The sequence below is a fragment of the Epinephelus lanceolatus genome, chromosome 4 (genome assembly GCF_041903045.1).
Source record: "Epinephelus lanceolatus isolate andai-2023 chromosome 4, ASM4190304v1, whole genome shotgun sequence".
Taxonomy (NCBI): domain Eukaryota; kingdom Metazoa; phylum Chordata; class Actinopteri; order Perciformes; family Serranidae; genus Epinephelus; species Epinephelus lanceolatus.
Genome location: NC_135737.1, coordinates 12,675,331 through 12,699,569, shown reverse-complemented (window position 1 = coordinate 12,699,569; position 24,239 = coordinate 12,675,331). Strand labels below are relative to the sequence as shown.

Here is a 24,239-nt window from a genome sequence, read left to right as displayed (position 1 = left end):
AGCATATGGCACTAGAGAACCGCGTGCATCAAACGCCATTTCACGCTCAATCACAGGCTTTGCCCTTGCCCGTTGTGTCAGTGCAAGTCGGTACCGCATCACTTCACATCTGTGCCACTACTGAAGAAGCAAAACAAGCTCCTATGATATTGTTATATCCTCACACTCAGTCATTTAGAATAATATGTGGGTTGCAACTGATGCCCCCGCCCACCGTATTAAAAGTGGGGCATTTTTCAGTGAAACGCGTCAAGTCACAGTGGCAGCGGCTCTCCGTTGTTAATATAAAGACAGTCAACGAGTAGAGACAAATCTTAAATTGTTTACTTTAGTTTGCAGATATTTATGATGGATGCACTCTATGTTTTGAAATCTTCTGAAGGTTGACAACATGCCGAAAAAAACACAGCAGATTACGACCAGTCGGCGCGAGAGACCGTGCTGTGACTCCCTCCTTTTCCGCTGACCCATTGGCAGTATCACTTTTCGGCCCGCGTTAACTCCCATAACCTTTTGTAATAAAAGTCTGCGATCGGATGCATATTTGTGTTGCCCATCAGTCATAAAACATCGAACTTCACGTTCACAGTCTGCCGTGTGTTTTTGTAGCGATCGAAATCATATTGAACCCGCGAGCTAGAGTCACAATGAGGAGACTGAGTCTCCCACTTCACTCAGCAGTCAGTATCGCTTCTCGGCCTTTTGGCTAAGATCAAGTGTAGTATCTGTTCTTATCAGTTTAATATCTGATACGTCCCCTACCCGGAGACCATATATTAAATTGCTTTTTGGAACAGGGAGATGGAAAAGGGGCTTGCCCCGTCCACTCCACGCATCGACCTGGTATTGCAGCACTTCCAGAAACGGTGCACCCCCCTCCCTCAACGTGTTGAAAACAGACCACGTAGGACGTGTCTCTAATGTGCCCTCGCCTTGATTTCTTGTTTTCGCCATGCTAGCGTGCAAATTGCGTATGTGTTGACTGAGCCCCTCTACCAGGTGCGCATTTCTAATAGTCATGCGCTATGGCATCATTTACACACTTGCCCAACTTCTCTTTTTGGAACTTTGGCCGTGTTTGAACTTTTCGCCACTGTCTGGCACTTTCCTTTTGAGGACCTGTTACATGCATCTCACTGTAAAATGAATTGAACCGGTACCTGTTGAGTGAGACCACTAGCTGCCAGTTCAGTCAGATGAATAGATCCATTCCCCCAACGTGAAAATCCACTCTGCATAATTTCTGCCGCTGTTTGCCACAGTCGGGTCTGTGCCGATATGTCAAAAGAAAGGCAAACACTCTTCATATGGTTGCGCTTTTATTTATAATATTATTTTCTTCTTTCCTTTAGTTTCAAACAGAGAAGCATGTGGATATATTTTTAACAAAGTGTTGTTCACACTCCAGACCAATAGGTGGCAGCAGCGGGCGGATCATGCCGTGTCTCTAATGTGAGGAGACAGGCCTGTTTTTTAGTCTTTCCGCTGACTTTTTTCTTTTAAATGCAGATCAAACAACACTTGATTGCAGTGTCATTTATCTTTGTCTGGTGTGAACTCACTTAGGTTTTTGCCTCATTTATTGGCGATCAATGGACAGCCTGGCCATGTTAGCTTAGCTTTTACTATGGATATACAGCATGGCGTGATGAGATATGTGCCCATTTCTCTCAAGTAAAATGTGAACAAGTTTTGTTCAGTCTCACTACAAAAGTGTCTCTTGTATATTAGCGTCCTGTAGATTATCAGAGCCTTTATAGTGTGTGGTTCTGGACTGGTCATTGCTATACATTGCCAGCACCATCACCTATCATCGTATGACCGTGAATGAGGCCCCTGTGTGTGAGGTGTACAAGTCATACTTACCTGGCAGGAGAGATACCATGATCAAGAAGGTGGTTCACCCAGGGCGAGGCTCGGTCACTGCACTCCGATTGAGCTGACCTCTGCGAATTCCCCAAATGTGGGAATCTCGACTGCATAATTTCTGGTAGTGGGGGACTGCGTTCGCGCTCTCCCCTGATGTGCTTGTTTAATGCAACCAACAGCTGTGGCAGCATATGGCACTAGAGAACCGCGTGCATCAAACGCCATTTCACGCTCAATCACAGGCTTTGCCCTTGCCCGTTGTGTCAGTGCAAGTCGGTACCGCATCACTTCACATCTGTGCCACTACTGAAGAAGCAAAACAAGCTCCTATGATATTGTTATATCCTCACACTCAGTCATTTAGAATAATATGTGGGTTGCAACTGATGCCCCCGCCCACCGTATTAAAAGTGGGGCATTTTTCAGTGAAACGCGTCAAGTCACAGTGGCAGCGGCTCTCCGTTGTTAATATAAAGACAGTCAACGAGTAGAGACAAATCTTAAATTGTTTACTTTAGTTTGCAGATATTTATGATGGATGCACTGTATGTTTTGAAATCTTCTGAAGGTTGACAACATGCCGAAAAAAACACAGCAGATTACGACCAGTCGGCGCGAGAGACCGTGCTGTGACTCCCTCCTTTTCCGCTGACCCATTGGCAGTATCACTTTTCGGCCCGCGTTAACTCCCATAACCTTTTGTAATAAAAGTCTGCGATCGGATGCATATTTGTGTTGCCCATCAGTCATAAAACATCGAACTTCACGTTCACAGTCTGCCGTGTGTTTTTGTAGCGATCGAAATCATATTGAACCCGCGAGCTAGAGTCACAATGAGGAGACTGAGTCTCCCACTTCACTCAGCAGTCAGTATCGCTTCTCGGCCTTTTGGCTAAGATCAAGTGTAGTATCTGTTCTTATCAGTTTAATATCTGATACGTCCCCTACCCGGGGACCATATATTAAATTGCTTTTTGGAAGAGGGAGATGGAAAAGGGGCTTGCCCCGTCCACTCCACGCATCGACCTGGTATTGCAGCACTTCCAGAAACGGTGCACCCCCCTCCCTCAACGTGTTGAAAACAGACCACGTAGGACGTGTCTCTAATGTGCCCTCGCCTTGATTTCTTGTTTTCGCCATGCTAGCGTGCAAATTGCGTATGTGTTGACTGAGCCCCTCTACCAGGTGCGCATTTCTAATAGTCATGCGCTATGGCATCATTTACACACTTGCCCAACTTCTCTTTTTGGAACTTTGGCCGTGTTTGAACTTTTCGCCACTGTCTGGCACTTTCCTTTTGAGGACCTGTTACATGCATCTCACTGTAAAATGAATTGAACCGGTACCTGTTGAGTGAGACCACTAGCTGCCAGTTCAGTCAGATGAATAGATCCATTCCCCCAACGTGAAAATCCACTCTGCATAATTTCTGCCGCTGTTTGCCACAGTCGGGTCTGTGCCGATATGTCAAAAGAAAGGCAAACACTCTTCATATGGTTGCGCTTTTATTTATAATATTATTTTCTTCTTTCCTTTAGTTTCAAACAGAGAAGCATGTGGATATATTTTTAACAAAGTGTTGTTCACACTCCAGACCAATAGGTGGCAGCAGCGGGCGGATCACGCCGTGTCTCTAATGTGAGGAGACAGGCCTGTTTTTTAGTCTTTCCGCTGACTTTTTTCTTTTAAATGCAGATCAAACAACACTTGATTGCAGTGTCATTTATCTTTGTCTGGTGTGAACTCACTTAGGTTTTTGCCTCATTTATTGGCGATCAATGGACAGCCTGGCCATGTTAGCTTAGCTTTTACTATGGATATACAGCATGGCGTGATGAGATATGTGCCCATTTCTCTCAAGTAAAATGTGAACAAGTTTTGTTCAGTCTCACTACAAAAGTGTCTCTTGTATATTAGCGTCCTGTAGATTATCAGAGCCTTTATAGTGTGTGGTTCTGGACTGGTCATTGCTATACATTGCCAGCACCATCACCTATCATCGTATGACCGTGAATGAGGCCCCTGTGTGTGAGGTGTACAAGTCATACTTACCTGGCAGGGGAGATACCATGATCAAGAAGGTGGTTCACCCAGGGCGAGGCTCGGTCACTGCACTCCGATTGAGCTGACCTCTGCGAATTCCCCAAATGTGGGAATCTCGACTGCATAATTTCTGGTAGTGGGGGACTGCGTTCGCGCTCTCCCCTGATGTGCTTGTTTAATGCAACCAACAGCTGTGGCAGCATATGGCACTAGAGAACCGCGTGCATCAAACGCCATTTCACGCTCAATCACAGGCTTTGCCCTTGCCCGTTGTGTCAGTGCAAGTCGGTACCGCATCACTTCACATCTGTGCCACTACTGAAGAAGCAAAACAAGCTCCTATGATATTGTTATATCCTCACACTCAGTCATTTAGAATAATATGTGGGTTGCAACTGATGCCCCCGCCCACCGTATTAAAAGTGGGGCATTTTTCAGTGAAACGCGTCAAGTCACAGTGGCAGCGGCTCTCCGTTGTTAATATAAAGACAGTCAACGAGTAGAGACAAATCTTAAATTGTTTACTTTAGTTTGCAGATATTTATGATGGATGCACTCTATGTTTTGAAATCTTCTGAAGGTTGACAACATGCCGAAAAAAACACAGCAGATTACGACCAGTCGGCGCGAGAGACCGTGCTGTGACTCCCTCCTTTTCCGCTGACCCATTGGCAGTATCACTTTTCGGCCCGCGTTAACTCCCATAACCTTTTGTAATAAAAGTCTGCGATCGGATGCATATTTGTGTTGCCCATCAGTCATAAAACATCGAACTTCACGTTCACAGTCTGCCGTGTGTTTTTGTAGCGATCGAAATCATATTGAACCCGCGAGCTAGAGTCACAATGAGGAGACTGAGTCTCCCACTTCACTCAGCAGTCAGTATCGCTTCTCGGCCTTTTGGCTAAGATCAAGTGTAGTATCTGTTCTTATCAGTTTAATATCTGATACGTCCCCTACCCGGAGACCATATATTAAATTGCTTTTTGGAACAGGGAGATGGAAAAGGGGCTTGCCCCGTCCACTCCACGCATCGACCTGGTATTGCAGCACTTCCAGAAACGGTGCACCCCCCTCCCTCAACGTGTTGAAAACAGACCACGTAGGACGTGTCTCTAATGTGCCCTCGCCTTGATTTCTTGTTTTCGCCATGCTAGCGTGCAAATTGCGTATGTGTTGACTGAGCCCCTCTACCAGGTGCGCATTTCTAATAGTCATGCGCTATGGCATCATTTACACACTTGCCCAACTTCTCTTTTTGGAACTTTGGCCGTGTTTGAACTTTTCGCCACTGTCTGGCACTTTCCTTTTGAGGACCTGTTACATGCATCTCACTGTAAAATGAATTGAACCGGTACCTGTTGAGTGAGACCACTAGCTGCCAGTTCAGTCAGATGAATAGATCCATTCCCCCAACGTGAAAATCCACTCTGCATAATTTCTGCCGCTGTTTGCCACAGTCGGGTCTGTGCCGATATGTCAAAAGAAAGGCAAACACTCTTCATATGGTTGCGCTTTTATTTATAATATTATTTTCTTCTTTCCTTTAGTTTCAAACAGAGAAGCATGTGGATATATTTTTAACAAAGTGTTGTTCACACTCCAGACCAATAGGTGGCAGCAGCGGGCGGATCATGCCGTGTCTCTAATGTGAGGAGACAGGCCTGTTTTTTAGTCTTTCCGCTGACTTTTTTCTTTTAAATGCAGATCAAACAACACTTGATTGCAGTGTCATTTATCTTTGTCTGGTGTGAACTCACTTAGGTTTTTGCCTCATTTATTGGCGATCAATGGACAGCCTGGCCATGTTAGCTTAGCTTTTACTATGGATATACAGCATGGCGTGATGAGATATGTGCCCATTTCTCTCAAGTAAAATGTGAACAAGTTTTGTTCAGTCTCACTACAAAAGTGTCTCTTGTATATTAGCGTCCTGTAGATTATCAGAGCCTTTATAGTGTGTGGTTCTGGACTGGTCATTGCTATACATTGCCAGCACCATCACCTATCATCGTATGACCGTGAATGAGGCCCCTGTGTGTGAGGTGTACAAGTCATACTTACCTGGCAGGAGAGATACCATGATCAAGAAGGTGGTTCACCCAGGGCGAGGCTCGGTCACTGCACTCCGATTGAGCTGACCTCTGCGAATTCCCCAAATGTGGGAATCTCGACTGCATAATTTCTGGTAGTGGGGGACTGCGTTCGCGCTCTCCCCTGATGTGCTTGTTTAATGCAACCAACAGCTGTGGCAGCATATGGCACTAGAGAACCGCGTGCATCAAACGCCATTTCACGCTCAATCACAGGCTTTGCCCTTGCCCGTTGTGTCAGTGCAAGTCGGTACCGCATCACTTCACATCTGTGCCACTACTGAAGAAGCAAAACAAGCTCCTATGATATTGTTATATCCTCACACTCAGTCATTTAGAATAATATGTGGGTTGCAACTGATGCCCCCGCCCACCGTATTAAAAGTGGGGCATTTTTCAGTGAAACGCGTCAAGTCACAGTGGCAGCGGCTCTCCGTTGTTAATATAAAGACAGTCAACGAGTAGAGACAAATCTTAAATTGTTTACTTTAGTTTGCAGATATTTATGATGGATGCACTGTATGTTTTGAAATCTTCTGAAGGTTGACAACATGCCGAAAAAAACACAGCAGATTACGACCAGTCGGCGCGAGAGACCGTGCTGTGACTCCCTCCTTTTCCGCTGACCCATTGGCAGTATCACTTTTCGGCCCGCGTTAACTCCCATAACCTTTTGTAATAAAAGTCTGCGATCGGATGCATATTTGTGTTGCCCATCAGTCATAAAACATCGAACTTCACGTTCACAGTCTGCCGTGTGTTTTTGTAGCGATCGAAATCATATTGAACCCGCGAGCTAGAGTCACAATGAGGAGACTGAGTCTCCCACTTCACTCAGCAGTCAGTATCGCTTCTCGGCCTTTTGGCTAAGATCAAGTGTAGTATCTGTTCTTATCAGTTTAATATCTGATACGTCCCCTACCCGGGGACCATATATTAAATTGCTTTTTGGAAGAGGGAGATGGAAAAGGGGCTTGCCCCGTCCACTCCACGCATCGACCTGGTATTGCAGCACTTCCAGAAACGGTGCACCCCCCTCCCTCAACGTGTTGAAAACAGACCACGTAGGACGTGTCTCTAATGTGCCCTCGCCTTGATTTCTTGTTTTCGCCATGCTAGCGTGCAAATTGCGTATGTGTTGACTGAGCCCCTCTACCAGGTGCGCATTTCTAATAGTCATGCGCTATGGCATCATTTACACACTTGCCCAACTTCTCTTTTTGGAACTTTGGCCGTGTTTGAACTTTTCGCCACTGTCTGGCACTTTCCTTTTGAGGACCTGTTACATGCATCTCACTGTAAAATGAATTGAACCGGTACCTGTTGAGTGAGACCACTAGCTGCCAGTTCAGTCAGATGAATAGATCCATTCCCCCAACGTGAAAATCCACTCTGCATAATTTCTGCCGCTGTTTGCCACAGTCGGGTCTGTGCCGATATGTCAAAAGAAAGGCAAACACTCTTCATATGGTTGCGCTTTTATTTATAATATTATTTTCTTCTTTCCTTTAGTTTCAAACAGAGAAGCATGTGGATATATTTTTAACAAAGTGTTGTTCACACTCCAGACCAATAGGTGGCAGCAGCGGGCGGATCACGCCGTGTCTCTAATGTGAGGAGACAGGCCTGTTTTTTAGTCTTTCCGCTGACTTTTTTCTTTTAAATGCAGATCAAACAACACTTGATTGCAGTGTCATTTATCTTTGTCTGGTGTGAACTCACTTAGGTTTTTGCCTCATTTATTGGCGATCAATGGACAGCCTGGCCATGTTAGCTTAGCTTTTACTATGGATATACAGCATGGCGTGATGAGATATGTGCCCATTTCTCTCAAGTAAAATGTGAACAAGTTTTGTTCAGTCTCACTACAAAAGTGTCTCTTGTATATTAGCGTCCTGTAGATTATCAGAGCCTTTATAGTGTGTGGTTCTGGACTGGTCATTGCTATACATTGCCAGCACCATCACCTATCATCGTATGACCGTGAATGAGGCCCCTGTGTGTGAGGTGTACAAGTCATACTTACCTGGCAGGGGAGATACCATGATCAAGAAGGTGGTTCACCCAGGGCGAGGCTCGGTCACTGCACTCCGATTGAGCTGACCTCTGCGAATTCCCCAAATGTGGGAATCTCGACTGCATAATTTCTGGTAGTGGGGGACTGCGTTCGCGCTCTCCCCTGATGTGCTTGTTTAATGCAACCAACAGCTGTGGCAGCATATGGCACTAGAGAACCGCGTGCATCAAACGCCATTTCACGCTCAATCACAGGCTTTGCCCTTGCCCGTTGTGTCAGTGCAAGTCGGTACCGCATCACTTCACATCTGTGCCACTACTGAAGAAGCAAAACAAGCTCCTATGATATTGTTATATCCTCACACTCAGTCATTTAGAATAATATGTGGGTTGCAACTGATGCCCCCGCCCACCGTATTAAAAGTGGGGCATTTTTCAGTGAAACGCGTCAAGTCACAGTGGCAGCGGCTCTCCGTTGTTAATATAAAGACAGTCAACGAGTAGAGACAAATCTTAAATTGTTTACTTTAGTTTGCAGATATTTATGATGGATGCACTCTATGTTTTGAAATCTTCTGAAGGTTGACAACATGCCGAAAAAAACACAGCAGATTACGACCAGTCGGCGCGAGAGACCGTGCTGTGACTCCCTCCTTTTCCGCTGACCCATTGGCAGTATCACTTTTCGGCCCGCGTTAACTCCCATAACCTTTTGTAATAAAAGTCTGCGATCGGATGCATATTTGTGTTGCCCATCAGTCATAAAACATCGAACTTCACGTTCACAGTCTGCCGTGTGTTTTTGTAGCGATCGAAATCATATTGAACCCGCGAGCTAGAGTCACAATGAGGAGACTGAGTCTCCCACTTCACTCAGCAGTCAGTATCGCTTCTCGGCCTTTTGGCTAAGATCAAGTGTAGTATCTGTTCTTATCAGTTTAATATCTGATACGTCCCCTACCCGGGGACCATATATTAAATTGCTTTTTGGAAGAGGGAGATGGAAAAGGGGCTTGCCCCGTCCACTCCACGCATCGACCTGGTATTGCAGCACTTCCAGAAACGGTGCACCCCCCTCCCTCAACGTGTTGAAAACAGACCACGTAGGACGTGTCTCTAATGTGCCCTCGCCTTGATTTCTTGTTTTCGCCATGCTAGCGTGCAAATTGCGTATGTGTTGACTGAGCCCCTCTACCAGGTGCGCATTTCTAATAGTCATGCGCTATGGCATCATTTACACACTTGCCCAACTTCTCTTTTTGGAACTTTGGCCGTGTTTGAACTTTTCGCCACTGTCTGGCACTTTCCTTTTGAGGACCTGTTACATGCATCTCACTGTAAAATGAATTGAACCGGTACCTGTTGAGTGAGACCACTAGCTGCCAGTTCAGTCAGATGAATAGATCCATTCCCCCAACGTGAAAATCCACTCTGCATAATTTCTGCCGCTGTTTGCCACAGTCGGGTCTGTGCCGATATGTCAAAAGAAAGGCAAACACTCTTCATATGGTTGCGCTTTTATTTATAATATTATTTTCTTCTTTCCTTTAGTTTCAAACAGAGAAGCATGTGGATATATTTTTAACAAAGTGTTGTTCACACTCCAGACCAATAGGTGGCAGCAGCGGGCGGATCACGCCGTGTCTCTAATGTGAGGAGACAGGCCTGTTTTTTAGTCTTTCCGCTGACTTTTTTCTTTTAAATGCAGATCAAACAACACTTGATTGCAGTGTCATTTATCTTTGTCTGGTGTGAACTCACTTAGGTTTTTGCCTCATTTATTGGCGATCAATGGACAGCCTGGCCATGTTAGCTTAGCTTTTACTATGGATATACAGCATGGCGTGATGAGATATGTGCCCATTTCTCTCAAGTAAAATGTGAGCAAGTTTTGTTCAGTCTCACTACAAAAGTGTCTCTTGTATATTAGCGTTCTGTAGATTATCAGAGCCTTTATAGTGTGTGGTTCTGGACTGGTCATTGCTATACATTGCCAGCACCATCACCTATCATCGTATGACCGTGAATGAGGCCCCTGTGTGTGAGGTGTACAAGTCATACTTACCTGGCAGGGGAGATACCATGATCAAGAAGGTGGTTCACCCAGGGCGAGGCTCGGTCACTGCACTCCGATTGAGCTGACTTCTGCGAATTCCCCAAATGTGGGAATCTCGACTGCATAATTTCTGGTAGTGGGGGACTGCGTTCGCGCTCTCCCCTGATGTGCTTGTTTAATGCAACCAACAGCTGTGGCAGCATATGGCACTAGAGAACCGCGTGCATCAAACGCCATTTCACGCTCAATCACAGGCTTTGCCCTTGCCCGTTGTGTCAGTGCAAGTCGGTACCGCATCACTTCACATCTGTGCCACTACTGAAGAAGCAAAACAAGCTCCTATGATATTGTTATATCCTCACACTCAGTCATTTAGAATAATATGTGGGTTGCAACTGATGCCCCCGCCCACCGTATTAAAAGTGGGGCATTTTTCAGTGAAACGCGTCAAGTCACAGTGGCAGCGGCTCTCCGTTGTTAATATAAAGACAGTCAACGAGTAGAGACAAATCTTAAATTGTTTACTTTAGTTTGCAGATATTTATGATGGATGCACTCTATGTTTTGAAATCTTCTGAAGGTTGACAACATGCCGAAAAAAACACAGCAGATTACGACCAGTCGGCGCGAGAGACCGTGCTGTGACTCCCTCCTTTTCCGCTGACCCATTGGCAGTATCACTTTTCGGCCCGCGTTAACTCCCATAACCTTTTGTAATAAAAGTCTGCGATCGGATGCATATTTGTGTTGCCCATCAGTCATAAAACATCGAACTTCACGTTCACAGTCTGCCGTGTGTTTTTGTAGCGATCGAAATCATATTGAACCCGCGAGCTAGAGTCACAATGAGGAGACTGAGTCTCCCACTTCACTCAGCAGTCAGTATCGCTTCTCGGCCTTTTGGCTAAGATCAAGTGTAGTATCTGTTCTTATCAGTTTAATATCTGATACGTCCCCTACCCGGGGACCATATATTAAATTGCTTTTTGGAAGAGGGAGATGGAAAAGGGGCTTGCCCCGTCCACTCCACGCATCGACCTGGTATTGCAGCACTTCCAGAAACGGTGCACCCCCCTCCCTCAACGTGTTGAAAACAGACCACGTAGGACGTGTCTCTAATGTGCCCTCGCCTTGATTTCTTGTTTTCGCCATGCTAGCGTGCAAATTGCGTATGTGTTGACTGAGCCCCTCTACCAGGTGCGCATTTCTAATAGTCATGCGCTATGGCATCATTTACACACTTGCCCAACTTCTCTTTTTGGAACTTTGGCCGTGTTTGAACTTTTCGCCACTGTCTGGCACTTTCCTTTTGAGGACCTGTTACATGCATCTCACTGTAAAATGAATTGAACCGGTACCTGTTGAGTGAGACCACTAGCTGCCAGTTCAGTCAGATGAATAGATCCATTCCCCCAACGTGAAAATCCACTCTGCATAATTTCTGCCGCTGTTTGCCACAGTCGGGTCTGTGCCGATATGTCAAAAGAAAGGCAAACACTCTTCATATGGTTGCGCTTTTATTTATAATATTATTTTCTTCTTTCCTTTAGTTTCAAACAGAGAAGCATGTGGATATATTTTTAACAAAGTGTTGTTCACACTCCAGACCAATAGGTGGCAGCAGCGGGCGGATCACGCCGTGTCTCTAATGTGAGGAGACAGGCCTGTTTTTTAGTCTTTCCGCTGACTTTTTTCTTTTAAATGCAGATCAAACAACACTTGATTGCAGTGTCATTTATCTTTGTCTGGTGTGAACTCACTTAGGTTTTTGCCTCATTTATTGGCGATCAATGGACAGCCTGGCCATGTTAGCTTAGCTTTTACTATGGATATACAGCATGGCGTGATGAGATATGTGCCCATTTCTCTCAAGTAAAATGTGAACAAGTTTTGTTCAGTCTCACTACAAAAGTGTCTCTTGTATATTAGCGTCCTGTAGATTATCAGAGCCTTTATAGTGTGTGGTTCTGGACTGGTCATTGCTATACATTGCCAGCACCATCACCTATCATCGTATGACCGTGAATGAGGCCCCTGTGTGTGAGGTGTACAAGTCATACTTACCTGGCAGGGGAGATACCATGATCAAGAAGGTGGTTCACCCAGGGCGAGGCTCGGTCACTGCACTCCGATTGAGCTGACCTCTGCGAATTCCCCAAATGTGGGAATCTCGACTGCATAATTTCTGGTAGTGGGGGACTGCGTTCGCGCTCTCCCCTGATGTGCTTGTTTAATGCAACCAACAGCTGTGGCAGCATATGGCACTAGAGAACCGCGTGCATCAAACGCCATTTCACGCTCAATCACAGGCTTTGCCCTTGCCCGTTGTGTCAGTGCAAGTCGGTACCGCATCACTTCACATCTGTGCCACTACTGAAGAAGCAAAACAAGCTCCTATGATATTGTTATATCCTCACACTCAGTCATTTAGAATAATATGTGGGTTGCAACTGATGCCCCCGCCCACCGTATTAAAAGTGGGGCATTTTTCAGTGAAACGCGTCAAGTCACAGTGGCAGCGGCTCTCCGTTGTTAATATAAAGACAGTCAACGAGTAGAGACAAATCTTAAATTGTTTACTTTAGTTTGCAGATATTTATGATGGATGCACTCTATGTTTTGAAATCTTCTGAAGGTTGACAACATGCCGAAAAAAACACAGCAGATTACGACCAGTCGGCGCGAGAGACCGTGCTGTGACTCCCTCCTTTTCCGCTGACCCATTGGCAGTATCACTTTTCGGCCCGCGTTAACTCCCATAACCTTTTGTAATAAAAGTCTGCGATCGGATGCATATTTGTGTTGCCCATCAGTCATAAAACATCGAACTTCACGTTCACAGTCTGCCGTGTGTTTTTGTAGCGATCGAAATCATATTGAACCCGCGAGCTAGAGTCACAATGAGGAGACTGAGTCTCCCACTTCACTCAGCAGTCAGTATCGCTTCTCGGCCTTTTGGCTAAGATCAAGTGTAGTATCTGTTCTTATCAGTTTAATATCTGATACGTCCCCTACCCGGGGACCATATATTAAATTGCTTTTTGGAACAGGGAGATGGAAAAGGGGCTTGCCCCGTCCACTCCACGCATCGACCTGGTATTGCAGCACTTCCAGAAACGGTGCACCCCCCTCCCTCAACGTGTTGAAAACAGACCACGTAGGACGTGTCTCTAATGTGCCCTCGCCTTGATTTCTTGTTTTCGCCATGCTAGCGTGCAAATTGCGTATGTGTTGACTGAGCCCCTCTACCAGGTGCGCATTTCTAATAGTCATGCGCTATGGCATCATTTACACACTTGCCCAACTTCTCTTTTTGGAACTTTGGCCGTGTTTGAACTTTTCGCCACTGTCTGGCACTTTCCTTTTGAGGACCTGTTACATGCATCTCACTGTAAAATGAATTGAACCGGTACCTGTTGAGTGAGACCACTAGCTGCCAGTTCAGTCAGATGAATAGATCCATTCCCCCAACGTGAAAATCCACTCTGCATAATTTCTGCCGCTGTTTGCCACAGTCGGGTCTGTGCCGATATGTCAAAAGAAAGGCAAACACTCTTCATATGGTTGCGCTTTTATTTATAATATTATTTTCTTCTTTCCTTTAGTTTCAAACAGAGAAGCATGTGGATATATTTTTAACAAAGTGTTGTTCACACTCCAGACCAATAGGTGGCAGCAGCGGGCGGATCACGCCGTGTCTCTAATGTGAGGAGACAGGCCTGTTTTTTAGTCTTTCCGCTGACTTTTTTCTTTTAAATGCAGATCAAACAACACTTGATTGCAGTGTCATTTATCTTTGTCTGGTGTGAACTCACTTAGGTTTTTGCCTCATTTATTGGCGATCAATGGACAGCCTGGCCATGTTAGCTTAGCTTTTACTATGGATATACAGCATGGCGTGATGAGATATGTGCCCATTTCTCTCAAGTAAAATGTGAACAAGTTTTGTTCAGTCTCACTACAAAAGTGTCTCTTGTATATTAGCGTCCTGTAGATTATCAGAGCCTTTATAGTGTGTGGTTCTGGACTGGTCATTGCTATACATTGCCAGCACCATCACCTATCATCGTATGACCGTGAATGAGGCCCCTGTGTGTGAGGTGTACAAGTCATACTTACCTGGCAGGGGAGATACCATGATCAAGAAGGTGGTTCACCCAGGGCGAGGCTCGGTCACTGCACTCCGATTGAGCTGACCTCTGCGAATTCCCCAAATGTGGGAATCTCGACTGCATAATTTCTGGTAGTGGGGGACTGCGTTCGCGCTCTCCCCTGATGTGCTTGTTTAATGCAACCAACAGCTGTGGCAGCATATGGCACTAGAGAACCGCGTGCATCAAACGCCATTTCACGCTCAATCACAGGCTTTGCCCTTGCCCGTTGTGTCAGTGCAAGTCGGTACCGCATCACTTCACATCTGTGCCACTACTGAAGAAGCAAAACAAGCTCCTATGATATTGTTATATCCTCACACTCAGTCATTTAGAATAATATGTGGGTTGCAACTGATGCCCCCGCCCACCGTATTAAAAGTGGGGCATTTTTCAGTGAAACGCGTCAAGTCACAGTGGCAGCGGCTCTCCGTTGTTAATATAAAGACAGTCAACGAGTAGAGACAAATCTTAAATTGTTTACTTTAGTTTGCAGATATTTATGATGGATGCACTCTATGTTTTGAAATCTTCTGAAGGTTGACAACATGCCGAAAAAAACACAGCAGATTACGACCAGTCGGCGCGAGAGACCGTGCTGTGACTCCCTCCTTTTCCGCTGACCCATTGGCAGTATCACTTTTCGGCCCGCGTTAACTCCCATAACCTTTTGTAATAAAAGTCTGCGATCGGATGCATATTTGTGTTGCCCATCAGTCATAAAACATCGAACTTCACGTTCACAGTCTGCCGTGTGTTTTTGTAGCGATCGAAATCATATTGAACCCGCGAGCTAGAGTCACAATGAGGAGACTGAGTCTCCCACTTCACTCAGCAGTCAGTATCGCTTCTCGGCCTTTTGGCTAAGATCAAGTGTAGTATCTGTTCTTATCAGTTTAATATCTGATACGTCCCCTACCCGGGGACCATATATTAAATTGCTTTTTGGAACAGGGAGATGGAAAAGGGGCTTGCCCCGTCCACTCCACGCATCGACCTGGTATTGCAGCACTTCCAGAAACGGTGCACCCCCCTCCCTCAACGTGTTGAAAACAGACCACGTAGGACGTGTCTCTAATGTGCCCTCGCCTTGATTTCTTGTTTTCGCCATGCTAGCGTGCAAATTGCGTATGTGTTGACTGAGCCCCTCTACCAGGTGCGCATTTCTAATAGTCATGCGCTATGGCATCATTTACACACTTGCCCAACTTCTCTTTTTGGAACTTTGGCCGTGTTTGAACTTTTCGCCACTGTCTGGCACTTTCCTTTTGAGGACCTGTTACATGCATCTCACTGTAAAATGAATTGAACCGGTACCTGTTGAGTGAGACCACTAGCTGCCAGTTCAGTCAGATGAATAGATCCATTCCCCCAACGTGAAAATCCACTCTGCATAATTTCTGCCGCTGTTTGCCACAGTCGGGTCTGTGCCGATATGTCAAAAGAAAGGCAAACACTCTTCATATGGTTGCGCTTTTATTTATAATATTATTTTCTTCTTTCCTTTAGTTTCAAACAGAGAAGCATGTGGATATATTTTTAACAAAGTGTTGTTCACACTCCAGACCAATAGGTGGCAGCAGCGGGCGGATCACGCCGTGTCTCTAATGTGAGGAGACAGGCCTGTTTTTTAGTCTTTCCGCTGACTTTTTTCTTTTAAATGCAGATCAAACAACACTTGATTGCAGTGTCATTTATCTTTGTCTGGTGTGAACTCACTTAGGTTTTTGCCTCATTTATTGGCGATCAATGGACAGCCTGGCCATGTTAGCTTAGCTTTTACTATGGATATACAGCATGGCGTGATGAGATATGTGCCCATTTCTCTCAAGTAAAATGTGAACAAGTTTTGTTCAGTCTCACTACAAAAGTGTCTCTTGTATATTAGCGTCCTGTAGATTATCAGAGCCTTTATAGTGTGTGGTTCTGGACTGGTCATTGCTATACATTGCCAGCACCATCACCTATCATCGTATGACCGTGAATGAGGCCCCTGTGTGTGAGGTGTACAAGTCATACTTACCTGGCAGGGGAGATACCATGATCAAGAAGGTGGTTCACCCAGGGCGAGGCTCGGTCACTGCACTCCGATTGAGCTGACCTCTGCGAATTCCCCAAATGTGGGAATCTCGACTGCATAATTTCTGGTAGTGGGGGACTGCGTTCGCGCTCTCCCCTGATGTGCTTGTTTAATGCAACCAACAGCTGTGGCAGCATATGGCACTAGAGAACCGCGTGCATCAAACGCCATTTCACGCTCAATCACAGGCTTTGCCCTTGCCCGTTGTGTCAGTGCAAGTCGGTACCGCATCACTTCACATCTGTGCCACTACTGAAGAAGCAAAACAAGCTCCTATGATATTGTTATATCCTCACACTCAGTCATTTAGAATAATATGTGGGTTGCAACTGATGCCCCCGCCCACCGTATTAAAAGTGGGGCATTTTTCAGTGAAACGCGTCAAGTCACAGTGGCAGCGGCTCTCCGTTGTTAATATAAAGACAGTCAACGAGTAGAGACAAATCTTAAATTGTTTACTTTAGTTTGCAGATATTTATGATGGATGCACTCTATGTTTTGAAATCTTCTGAAGGTTGACAACATGCCGAAAAAAACACAGCAGATTACGACCAGTCGGCGCGGGAGACCGTGCTGTGACTCCCTCCTTTTCCGCTGACCCATTGGCAGTATCACTTTTCGGCCCGCGTTAACTCCCATAACCTTTTGTAATAAAAGTCTGCGATCGGATGCATATTTGTGTTGCCCATCAGTCATAAAACATCGAACTTCACGTTCACAGTCTGCCGTGTGTTTTTGTAGCGATCGAAATCATATTGAACCCGCGAGCTAGAGTCACAATGAGGAGACTGAGTCTCCCACTTCACTCAGCAGTCAGTATCGCTTCTCGGCCTTTTGGCTAAGATCAAGTGTAGTATCTGTTCTTATCAGTTTAATATCTGATACGTCCCCTACCCGGGGACCATATATTAAATTGCATTTTGGAAGAGGGAGATGGAAAAGGGGCTTGCCCCGTCCACTCCACGCATCGACCTGGTATTGCAGCACTTCCAGAAACGGTGCACCCCCCTCCCTCAACGTGTTGAAAACAGACCACGTAGGACGTGTCTCTAATGTGCCCTCGCCTTGATTTCTTGTTTTCGCCATGCTAGCGTGCAAATTGCGTATGTGTTGACTGAGCCCCTCTACCAGGTGCGCATTTCTAATAGTCATGCGCTATGGCATCATTTACACACTTGCCCAACTTCTCTTTTTGGAACTTTGGCCGTGTTTGAACTTTTCGCCACTGTCTGGCACTTTCCTTTTGAGGACCTGTTACATGCATCTCACTGTAAAATGAATTGAACCGGTACCTGTTGAGTGAGACCACTAGCTGCCAGTTCAGTCAGATGAATAGATCCATTCCCCCAACGTGAAAATCCACTCTGCATAATTTCTGCCGCTGTTTGCCACAGTCGGGTCTGTGCCGATATGTCAAAAGAAAGGCAAACACTCTTCATATGGTTGCGCTTTTATTTATAATATTATTTTCTTCTTTCCTTTAGTTTCAAACAGAGAAGCATGTGGATATATTTTTAACAAAGTGTTGTTCACACTCCAGACCAATAGGTGGCAGCAGCGGGCGGATCACGCCGTGTCTCTAATGTGAGGAGACAGGCCTGTTTTTTAGTCTTTCCGCTGACTTTTTTCTTTTAAATGCAGATCAAACAACACTTGATTGCAGTGTCATTTATCTTTGTCTGGTGTGAACTCACTTAGGTTTTTGCCTCATTTATTGGCGATCAATGGACAGCCTGGCCATGTTAGCTTAGCTTTTACTATGGATATACAGCATGGCGTGATGAGATATGTGCCCATTTCTCTCAAGTAAAATGTGAACAAGTTTTGTTCAGTCTCACTACAAAAGTGTCTCTTGTATATTAGCGTCCTGTAGATTATCAGAGCCTTTATAGTGTGTGGTTCTGGACTGGTCATTGCTATACATGGCCAGCACCATCACCTATCATCGTATGACCGTGAATGAGGCCCCTGTGTGTGAGGTGTACAAGTCATACTTACCTGGCAGGGGAGATACCATGATCAAGAAGGTGGTTCACCCAGGGCGAGGCTCGGTCACTGCACTCCGATTGAGCTGACCTCTGCGAATTCCCCAAATGTGGGAATCTCGACTGCATAATTTCTGGTAGTGGGGGACTGCGTTCGCGCTCTCCCCTGATGTGCTTGTTTAATGCAACCAACAGCTGTGGCAGCATATGGCACTAGAGAACCGCGTGCATCAAACGCCATTTCACGCTCAATCACAGGCTTTGCCCTTGCCCGTTGTGTCAGTGCAAGTCGGTACCGCATCACTTCACATCTGTGCCACTACTGAAGAAGCAAAACAAGCTCCTATGATATTGTTATATCCTCACACTCAGTCATTTAGAATAATATGTGGGTTGCAACTGATGCCCCCGCCCACCGTATTAAAAGTGGGGCATTTTTCAGTGAAACGCGTCAAGTCACAGTGGCAGCGGCTCTCCGTTGTTAATATAAAGACAGTCAACGAGTAGAGACAAATCTTAAATTGTTTACTTTAGTTTGCAGATATTTATGATGGATGCACTCTATGTTTTGAAATCTTCTGAAGGTTGACAACATGCCGAAAAAAACACAGCAGATTACGACCAGTCGGCGCGGGAGACCGTGCTGTGACTCCCTCCTTTTCCGCTGACCCATTGGCAGTATCACTTTTCGGCCCGCGTTAACTCCCATAACCTTTTGTAATAAAAGTCTGCGATCGGATGCATATTTGTGTTGCCCATCAGTCATAAAACATCGAACTTCACGTTCACAGTCTGCCGTGTGTTTTTGTAGCGATCGAAATCATATTGAACCCGCGAGCTAGAGTCACAATGAGGAGACTGAGTCTCCCACTTCACTCAGCAGTCAGTATCGCTTCTCGGCCTTTTGGCTAAGATCAAGTGTAGTATCTGTTCTTATCAGTTTAATATCTGATACGTCCCCTACCCGGGGACCATATATTAAATTGCTTTTTGGAAGAGGGAGATGGAAAAGGGGCTTGCCCCGTCCACTCCACGCATCAACCTGGTATTGCAGCACTTCCAGAAACGGTGCACCCCCCTCCCTCAACGTGTTGAAAACAGACCACGTAGGACGTGTCTCTAATGTGCCCTCGCCTTGATTTCTTGTTTTCGCCATGCTAGCGTGCAAATTGCGTATGTCTTGACTGAGCCCCTCTACCAGGTGCGCATTTCTAATAGTCATGCGCTATGGCATCATTTACACACTTGCCCAACTTCTCTTTTTGGAACTTTGGCCGTGTTTGAACTTTTCGCCACTGTCTGGCACTTTCCTTTTGAGGACCTGTTACATGCATCTCACTGTAAAATGAATTGAACCGGTACCTGTTGAGTGAGACCACTAGCTGCCAGTTCAGTCAGATGAATAGATCCATTCCCCCAACGTGAAAATCCACTCTGCATAATTTCTGCCGCTGTTTGCCACAGTCGGGTCTGTGCCGATATGTCAAAAGAAAGGCAAACACTCTTCATATGGTTGCGCTTTTATTTATAATATTATTTTCTTCTTTCCTTTAGTTTCAAACAGAGAAGCATGTGGATATATTTTTAACAAAGTGTTGTTCACACTCCAGACCAATAGGTGGCAGCAGCGGGCGGATCACGCCGTGTCTCTAATGTGAGGAGACAGGCCTGTTTTTTAGTCTTTCCGCTGACTTTTTTCTTTTAAATGCAGATCAAACAACACTTGATTGCAGTGTCATTTATCTTTGTCTGGTGTGAACTCACTTAGGTTTTTGCCTCATTTATTGGCGATCAATGGACAGCCTGGCCATGTTAGCTTAGCTTTTACTATGGATATACAGCATGGCGTGATGAGATATGTGCCCATTTCTCTCAAGTAAAATGTGAACAAGTTTTGTTCAGTCTCACTACAAAAGTGTCTCTTGTATATTAGCGTCCTGTAGATTATCAGAGCCTTTATAGTGTGTGGTTCTGGACTGGTCATTGCTATACATTGCCAGCACCATCACCTATCATCGTATGACCGTGAATGAGGCCCCTGTGTGTGAGGTGTACAAGTCATACTTACCTGGCAGGGGAGATACCATGATCAAGAAGGTGGTTCACCCAGGGCGAGGCTCGGTCACTGCACTCCGATTGAGCTGACCTCTGCGAATTCCCCAAATGTGGGAATCTCGACTGCATAATTTCTGGTAGTGGGGGACTGCGTTCGCGCTCTCCCCTGATGTGCTTGTTTAATGCAACCAACAGCTGTGGCAGCATATGGCACTAGAGAACCGCATGCATCAAACGCCATTTCACGCTCAATCACAGGCTTTGCCCTTGCCCGTTGTGTCAGTGCAAGTCGGTACCGCATCACTTCACATCTGTGCCACTACTGAAGAAGCAAAACAAGCTCCTATGATATTGTTATATCCTCACACTCAGTCATTTAGAATAATATGTGGGTTGCAACTGATGCCCCCGCCCACCGTATTAAAAGTGGGGCATTTTTCAGTGAAACGCGTCAAGTCACAGTGGCAGCGGCTCTCCGTTGTTAATATAAAGACAGTCAACGAGTAGAGACAAATCTTAAATTGTTTACTTTAGTTTGCAGATATTTATGATGGATGCACTGTATGTTTTGAAATCTTCTGAAGGTTGACAACATGCCGAAAAAAACACAGCAGATTACGACCAGTCGGCGCGGGAGACCGTGCTGTGACTCCCTCCTTTTCCGCTGACCCATTGGCAGTATCACTTTTCGGCCCGCGTTAACTCCCATAACCTTTTGTAATAAAAGTCTGCGATCGGATGCATATTTGTGTTGCCCATCAGTCATAAAACATCGAACTTCACGTTCACAGTCTGCCGTGTGTTTTTGTAGCGATCGAAATCATATTGAACCCGCGAGCTAGAGTCACAATGAGGAGACTGAGTCTCCCACTTCACTCAGCAGTCAGTATCGCTTCTCGGCCTTTTGGCTAAGATCAAGTGTAGTATCTGTTCTTATCAGTTTAATATCTGATACGTCCCCTACCCGGGGACCATATATTAAATTGCTTTTTGGAAGAGGGAGATGGAAAAGGGGCTTGCCCCGTCCACTCCACGCATCGACCTGGTATTGCAGCACTTCCAGAAACGGTGCACCCCCCTCCCTCAACGTGTTGAAAACAGACCACGTAGGACATGTCTCTAATGTGCCCTCGCCTTGATTTCTTGTTTTCGCCATGCTAGCGTGCAAATTGCTTATGTGTTGACTGAGCCCCTCTACCAGGTGCGCATTTCTAATAGTCATGCGCTATGGCATCATTTACACACTTGCCCAACTTCTCTTTTTGGAACTTTGGCCGTGTTTGAACTTTTCGCCACTGTCTGGCACTTTCCTTTTGAGGACCTGTTACATGCATCTCACTGTAAAATGAATTGAACCGGTACCTGTTGAGTGAGACCACTAGCTGCCAGTTCAGTCAGATGAATAGATCCATTCCCCCAACGTGAAAATCCACTCTGCATAATTTCTGCCGCTGTTTGCCACAGTCGGGTCTGTGCCGATATGTCAAAAGAAAGGCAAACACTCTTCATATGGTTGCGCTTTTATTTATAATATTATTTTCTTCTTTCCTTTAGTTTCAAACAGAGAAGCATGTGGATATATTTTTAACAAAGTGTTGTTCACACTCCAGACCAATAGGTGGCAGCAGCGGGCGGATCACGCCGTGTCTCTAATGTGAGGAGACAGGCCTGTTTTTTAGTCTTTCCGCTGACTTTTTTCTTTTAAATGCAGATCAAACAACACTTGATTGCAGTGTCATTTATCTTTGTCTGGTGTGAACTCACTTAGGTTTTTGCCTCATTTATTGGCGATCAATGGACAGCCTGGCCATGTTAGCTTAGCTTTTACTATGGATATACAGCATGGCGTGATGAGATATGTGCCCATTTCTCTCAAGTAAAATGTGAACAAGTTTTGTTCAGTCTCACTACAAAAGTGTCTCTTGTATATTAGCGTCCTGTAGATTATCAGAGCCTTTATAGTGTGTGGTTCTGGACTGGTCATTGCTATACATTGCCAGCACCATCACCTATCATCGTATGACCGTGAATGAGGCCCCTGTGTGTGAGGTGTACAAGTCATACTTACCTGGCAGGGGAGATACCATGATCAAGAAGGTGGTTCACCCAGGGCGAGGCTCGGTCACTGCACTCCGATTGAGCTGACCTCTGCGAATTCCCCAAATGTGGGAATCTCGACTGCATAATTTCTGGTAGTGGGGGACTGCGTTCGCGCTCTCCCCTGATGTGCTTGTTTAATGCAACCAACAGCTGTGGCAGCATATGGCACTAGAGAACCGCGTGCATCAAACGCCATTTCACGCTCAATCACAGGCTTTGCCCTTGCCCGTTGTGTCAGTGCAAGTCGGTACCGCATCACTTCACATCTGTGCCACTACTGAAGAAGCAAAACAAGCTCCTATGATATTGTTATATCCTCACACTCAGTCATTTAGAATAATATGTGGGTTGCAACTGATGCCCCCGCCCACCGTATTAAAAGTGGGGCATTTTTCAGTGAAACGCGTCAAGTCACAGTGGCAGCGGCTCTCCGTTGTTAATATAAAGACAGTCAACGAGTAGAGACAAATCTTAAATTGTTTACTTTAGTTTGCAGATATTTATGATGGATGCACTCTATGTTTTGAAATCTTCTGAAGGTTGACAACATGCCGAAAAAAACACAGCAGATTACGACCAGTCGGCGCGGGAGACCGTGCTGTGACTCCCTCCTTTTCCGCTGACCCATTGGCAGTATCACTTTTCGGCCCGCGTTAACTCCCATAACCTTTTGTAATAAAAGTCTGCGATCGGATGCATATTTGTGTTGCCCATCAGTCATAAAACATCGAACTTCACGTTCACAGTCTGCCGTGTGTTTTTGTAGCGATCGAAATCATATTGAACCCGCGAGCTAGAGTCACAATGAGGAGACTGAGTCTCCCACTTCACTCAGCAGTCAGTATCGCTTCTCGGCCTTTTGGCTAAGATCAAGTGTAGTATCTGTTCTTATCAGTTTAATATCTGATACGTCCCCTACCCGGGGACCATATATTAAATTGCTTTTTGGAAGAGGGAGATGGAAAAGGGGCTTGCCCCGTCCACTCCACGCATCGACCTGGTATTGCAGCACTTCCAGAAACGGTGCACCCCCCTCCCTCAACGTGTTGAAAACAGACCACGTAGGACGTGTCTCTAATGTGCCCTCGCCTTGATTTCTTGTTTTCGCCATGCTAGCGTGCAAATTGCGTATGTGTTGACTGAGCCCCTCTACCAGGTGCGCATTTCTAATAGTCATGCGCTATGGCATCATTTACACACTTGCCCAACTTCTCTTTTTGGAACTTTGGCCGTGTTTGAACTTTTCGCCACTGTCTGGCACTTTCCTTTTGAGGACCTGTTACATGCATCTCACTGTAAAATGAATTGAACCGGTACCTGTTGAGTGAGACCACTAGCTGCCAGTTCAGTCAGATGAATAGATCCATTCCCCCAACGTGAAAATCCACTCTGCATAATTTCTGCCGCTGTTTGCCACAGTCGGGTCTGTGCCGATATGTCAAAAGAAAGGCAAACACTCTTCATATGGTTGCGCTTTTATTTATAATATTATTTTCTTCTTTCCTTTAGTTTCAAACAGAGAAGCATGTGGATATATTTTTAACAAAGTGTTGTTCACACTCCAGACCAATAGGTGGCAGCAGCGGGCGGATCACGCCGTGTCTCTAATGTGAGGAGACAGGCCTGTTTTTTAGTCTTTCCGCTGACTTTTTTCTTTTAAATGCAGATCAAACAACACTTGATTGCAGTGTCATTTATCTTTGTCTGGTGTGAACTCACTTAGGTTTTTGCCTCATTTATTGGCGATCAATGGACAGCCTGGCCATGTTAGCTTAGCTTTTACTATGGATA

The 24,239-nt window shown here is 45.5% G+C and overlaps 23 non-coding genes across 23 annotated transcripts; all 23 read left to right on the top strand.

Moving 5' to 3' along the window:
• The first annotated feature begins 686 nt into the window (after window positions 1-686).
• Window positions 687-877, top strand: LOC144463280 (U2 spliceosomal RNA). The gene has a single exon (XR_013491421.1). It is a non-coding gene; the product is annotated as a U2 spliceosomal RNA (small nuclear RNA).
• A 981-nt stretch (window positions 878-1,858) lies between these two features.
• On the top strand, window positions 1,859-2,022 carry LOC144463072 (U1 spliceosomal RNA). Its single transcript, XR_013491214.1, has one exon. It is a non-coding gene; the product is annotated as a U1 spliceosomal RNA (small nuclear RNA).
• Window positions 2,023-2,741: 719 nt separating this feature from the next.
• LOC144463223 (U2 spliceosomal RNA) lies at window positions 2,742-2,932 on the top strand. The gene has a single exon (XR_013491364.1). It is a non-coding gene; the product is annotated as a U2 spliceosomal RNA (small nuclear RNA).
• A 981-nt stretch (window positions 2,933-3,913) lies between these two features.
• On the top strand, window positions 3,914-4,077 carry LOC144463166 (U1 spliceosomal RNA). Its single transcript, XR_013491306.1, has one exon. It is a non-coding gene; the product is annotated as a U1 spliceosomal RNA (small nuclear RNA).
• Window positions 4,078-4,796: 719 nt separating this feature from the next.
• LOC144463279 (U2 spliceosomal RNA) lies at window positions 4,797-4,987 on the top strand. The gene has a single exon (XR_013491420.1). It is a non-coding gene; the product is annotated as a U2 spliceosomal RNA (small nuclear RNA).
• A 981-nt stretch (window positions 4,988-5,968) lies between these two features.
• Window positions 5,969-6,132, top strand: LOC144463071 (U1 spliceosomal RNA). Its single transcript, XR_013491213.1, has one exon. It is a non-coding gene; the product is annotated as a U1 spliceosomal RNA (small nuclear RNA).
• A 719-nt stretch (window positions 6,133-6,851) lies between these two features.
• On the top strand, window positions 6,852-7,042 carry LOC144463222 (U2 spliceosomal RNA). Its single transcript, XR_013491363.1, has one exon. It is a non-coding gene; the product is annotated as a U2 spliceosomal RNA (small nuclear RNA).
• Window positions 7,043-8,023: 981 nt separating this feature from the next.
• Window positions 8,024-8,187, top strand: LOC144463155 (U1 spliceosomal RNA). Its single transcript, XR_013491295.1, has one exon. It is a non-coding gene; the product is annotated as a U1 spliceosomal RNA (small nuclear RNA).
• A 719-nt stretch (window positions 8,188-8,906) lies between these two features.
• LOC144463220 (U2 spliceosomal RNA) lies at window positions 8,907-9,097 on the top strand. The gene has a single exon (XR_013491361.1). It is a non-coding gene; the product is annotated as a U2 spliceosomal RNA (small nuclear RNA).
• A 981-nt stretch (window positions 9,098-10,078) lies between these two features.
• On the top strand, window positions 10,079-10,242 carry LOC144463043 (U1 spliceosomal RNA). Its single transcript, XR_013491185.1, has one exon. It is a non-coding gene; the product is annotated as a U1 spliceosomal RNA (small nuclear RNA).
• Window positions 10,243-10,961: 719 nt separating this feature from the next.
• LOC144463219 (U2 spliceosomal RNA) lies at window positions 10,962-11,152 on the top strand. The gene has a single exon (XR_013491360.1). It is a non-coding gene; the product is annotated as a U2 spliceosomal RNA (small nuclear RNA).
• Window positions 11,153-12,133: 981 nt separating this feature from the next.
• Window positions 12,134-12,297, top strand: LOC144463145 (U1 spliceosomal RNA). Its single transcript, XR_013491287.1, has one exon. It is a non-coding gene; the product is annotated as a U1 spliceosomal RNA (small nuclear RNA).
• A 719-nt stretch (window positions 12,298-13,016) lies between these two features.
• LOC144463173 (U2 spliceosomal RNA) lies at window positions 13,017-13,207 on the top strand. The gene has a single exon (XR_013491313.1). It is a non-coding gene; the product is annotated as a U2 spliceosomal RNA (small nuclear RNA).
• Window positions 13,208-14,188: 981 nt separating this feature from the next.
• Window positions 14,189-14,352, top strand: LOC144463133 (U1 spliceosomal RNA). The gene has a single exon (XR_013491275.1). It is a non-coding gene; the product is annotated as a U1 spliceosomal RNA (small nuclear RNA).
• A 719-nt stretch (window positions 14,353-15,071) lies between these two features.
• LOC144463172 (U2 spliceosomal RNA) lies at window positions 15,072-15,262 on the top strand. Its single transcript, XR_013491312.1, has one exon. It is a non-coding gene; the product is annotated as a U2 spliceosomal RNA (small nuclear RNA).
• Window positions 15,263-16,243: 981 nt separating this feature from the next.
• LOC144463122 (U1 spliceosomal RNA) lies at window positions 16,244-16,407 on the top strand. Its single transcript, XR_013491264.1, has one exon. It is a non-coding gene; the product is annotated as a U1 spliceosomal RNA (small nuclear RNA).
• A 719-nt stretch (window positions 16,408-17,126) lies between these two features.
• LOC144463268 (U2 spliceosomal RNA) lies at window positions 17,127-17,317 on the top strand. Its single transcript, XR_013491409.1, has one exon. It is a non-coding gene; the product is annotated as a U2 spliceosomal RNA (small nuclear RNA).
• A 981-nt stretch (window positions 17,318-18,298) lies between these two features.
• Window positions 18,299-18,462, top strand: LOC144463111 (U1 spliceosomal RNA). Its single transcript, XR_013491253.1, has one exon. It is a non-coding gene; the product is annotated as a U1 spliceosomal RNA (small nuclear RNA).
• A 719-nt stretch (window positions 18,463-19,181) lies between these two features.
• LOC144463276 (U2 spliceosomal RNA) lies at window positions 19,182-19,372 on the top strand. The gene has a single exon (XR_013491417.1). It is a non-coding gene; the product is annotated as a U2 spliceosomal RNA (small nuclear RNA).
• A 981-nt stretch (window positions 19,373-20,353) lies between these two features.
• LOC144463100 (U1 spliceosomal RNA) lies at window positions 20,354-20,517 on the top strand. Its single transcript, XR_013491242.1, has one exon. It is a non-coding gene; the product is annotated as a U1 spliceosomal RNA (small nuclear RNA).
• Window positions 20,518-21,236: 719 nt separating this feature from the next.
• On the top strand, window positions 21,237-21,427 carry LOC144463218 (U2 spliceosomal RNA). The gene has a single exon (XR_013491359.1). It is a non-coding gene; the product is annotated as a U2 spliceosomal RNA (small nuclear RNA).
• A 981-nt stretch (window positions 21,428-22,408) lies between these two features.
• On the top strand, window positions 22,409-22,572 carry LOC144463089 (U1 spliceosomal RNA). The gene has a single exon (XR_013491231.1). It is a non-coding gene; the product is annotated as a U1 spliceosomal RNA (small nuclear RNA).
• A 719-nt stretch (window positions 22,573-23,291) lies between these two features.
• LOC144463217 (U2 spliceosomal RNA) lies at window positions 23,292-23,482 on the top strand. The gene has a single exon (XR_013491358.1). It is a non-coding gene; the product is annotated as a U2 spliceosomal RNA (small nuclear RNA).
• The last annotated feature ends 757 nt before the right edge of the window (window positions 23,483-24,239 follow it).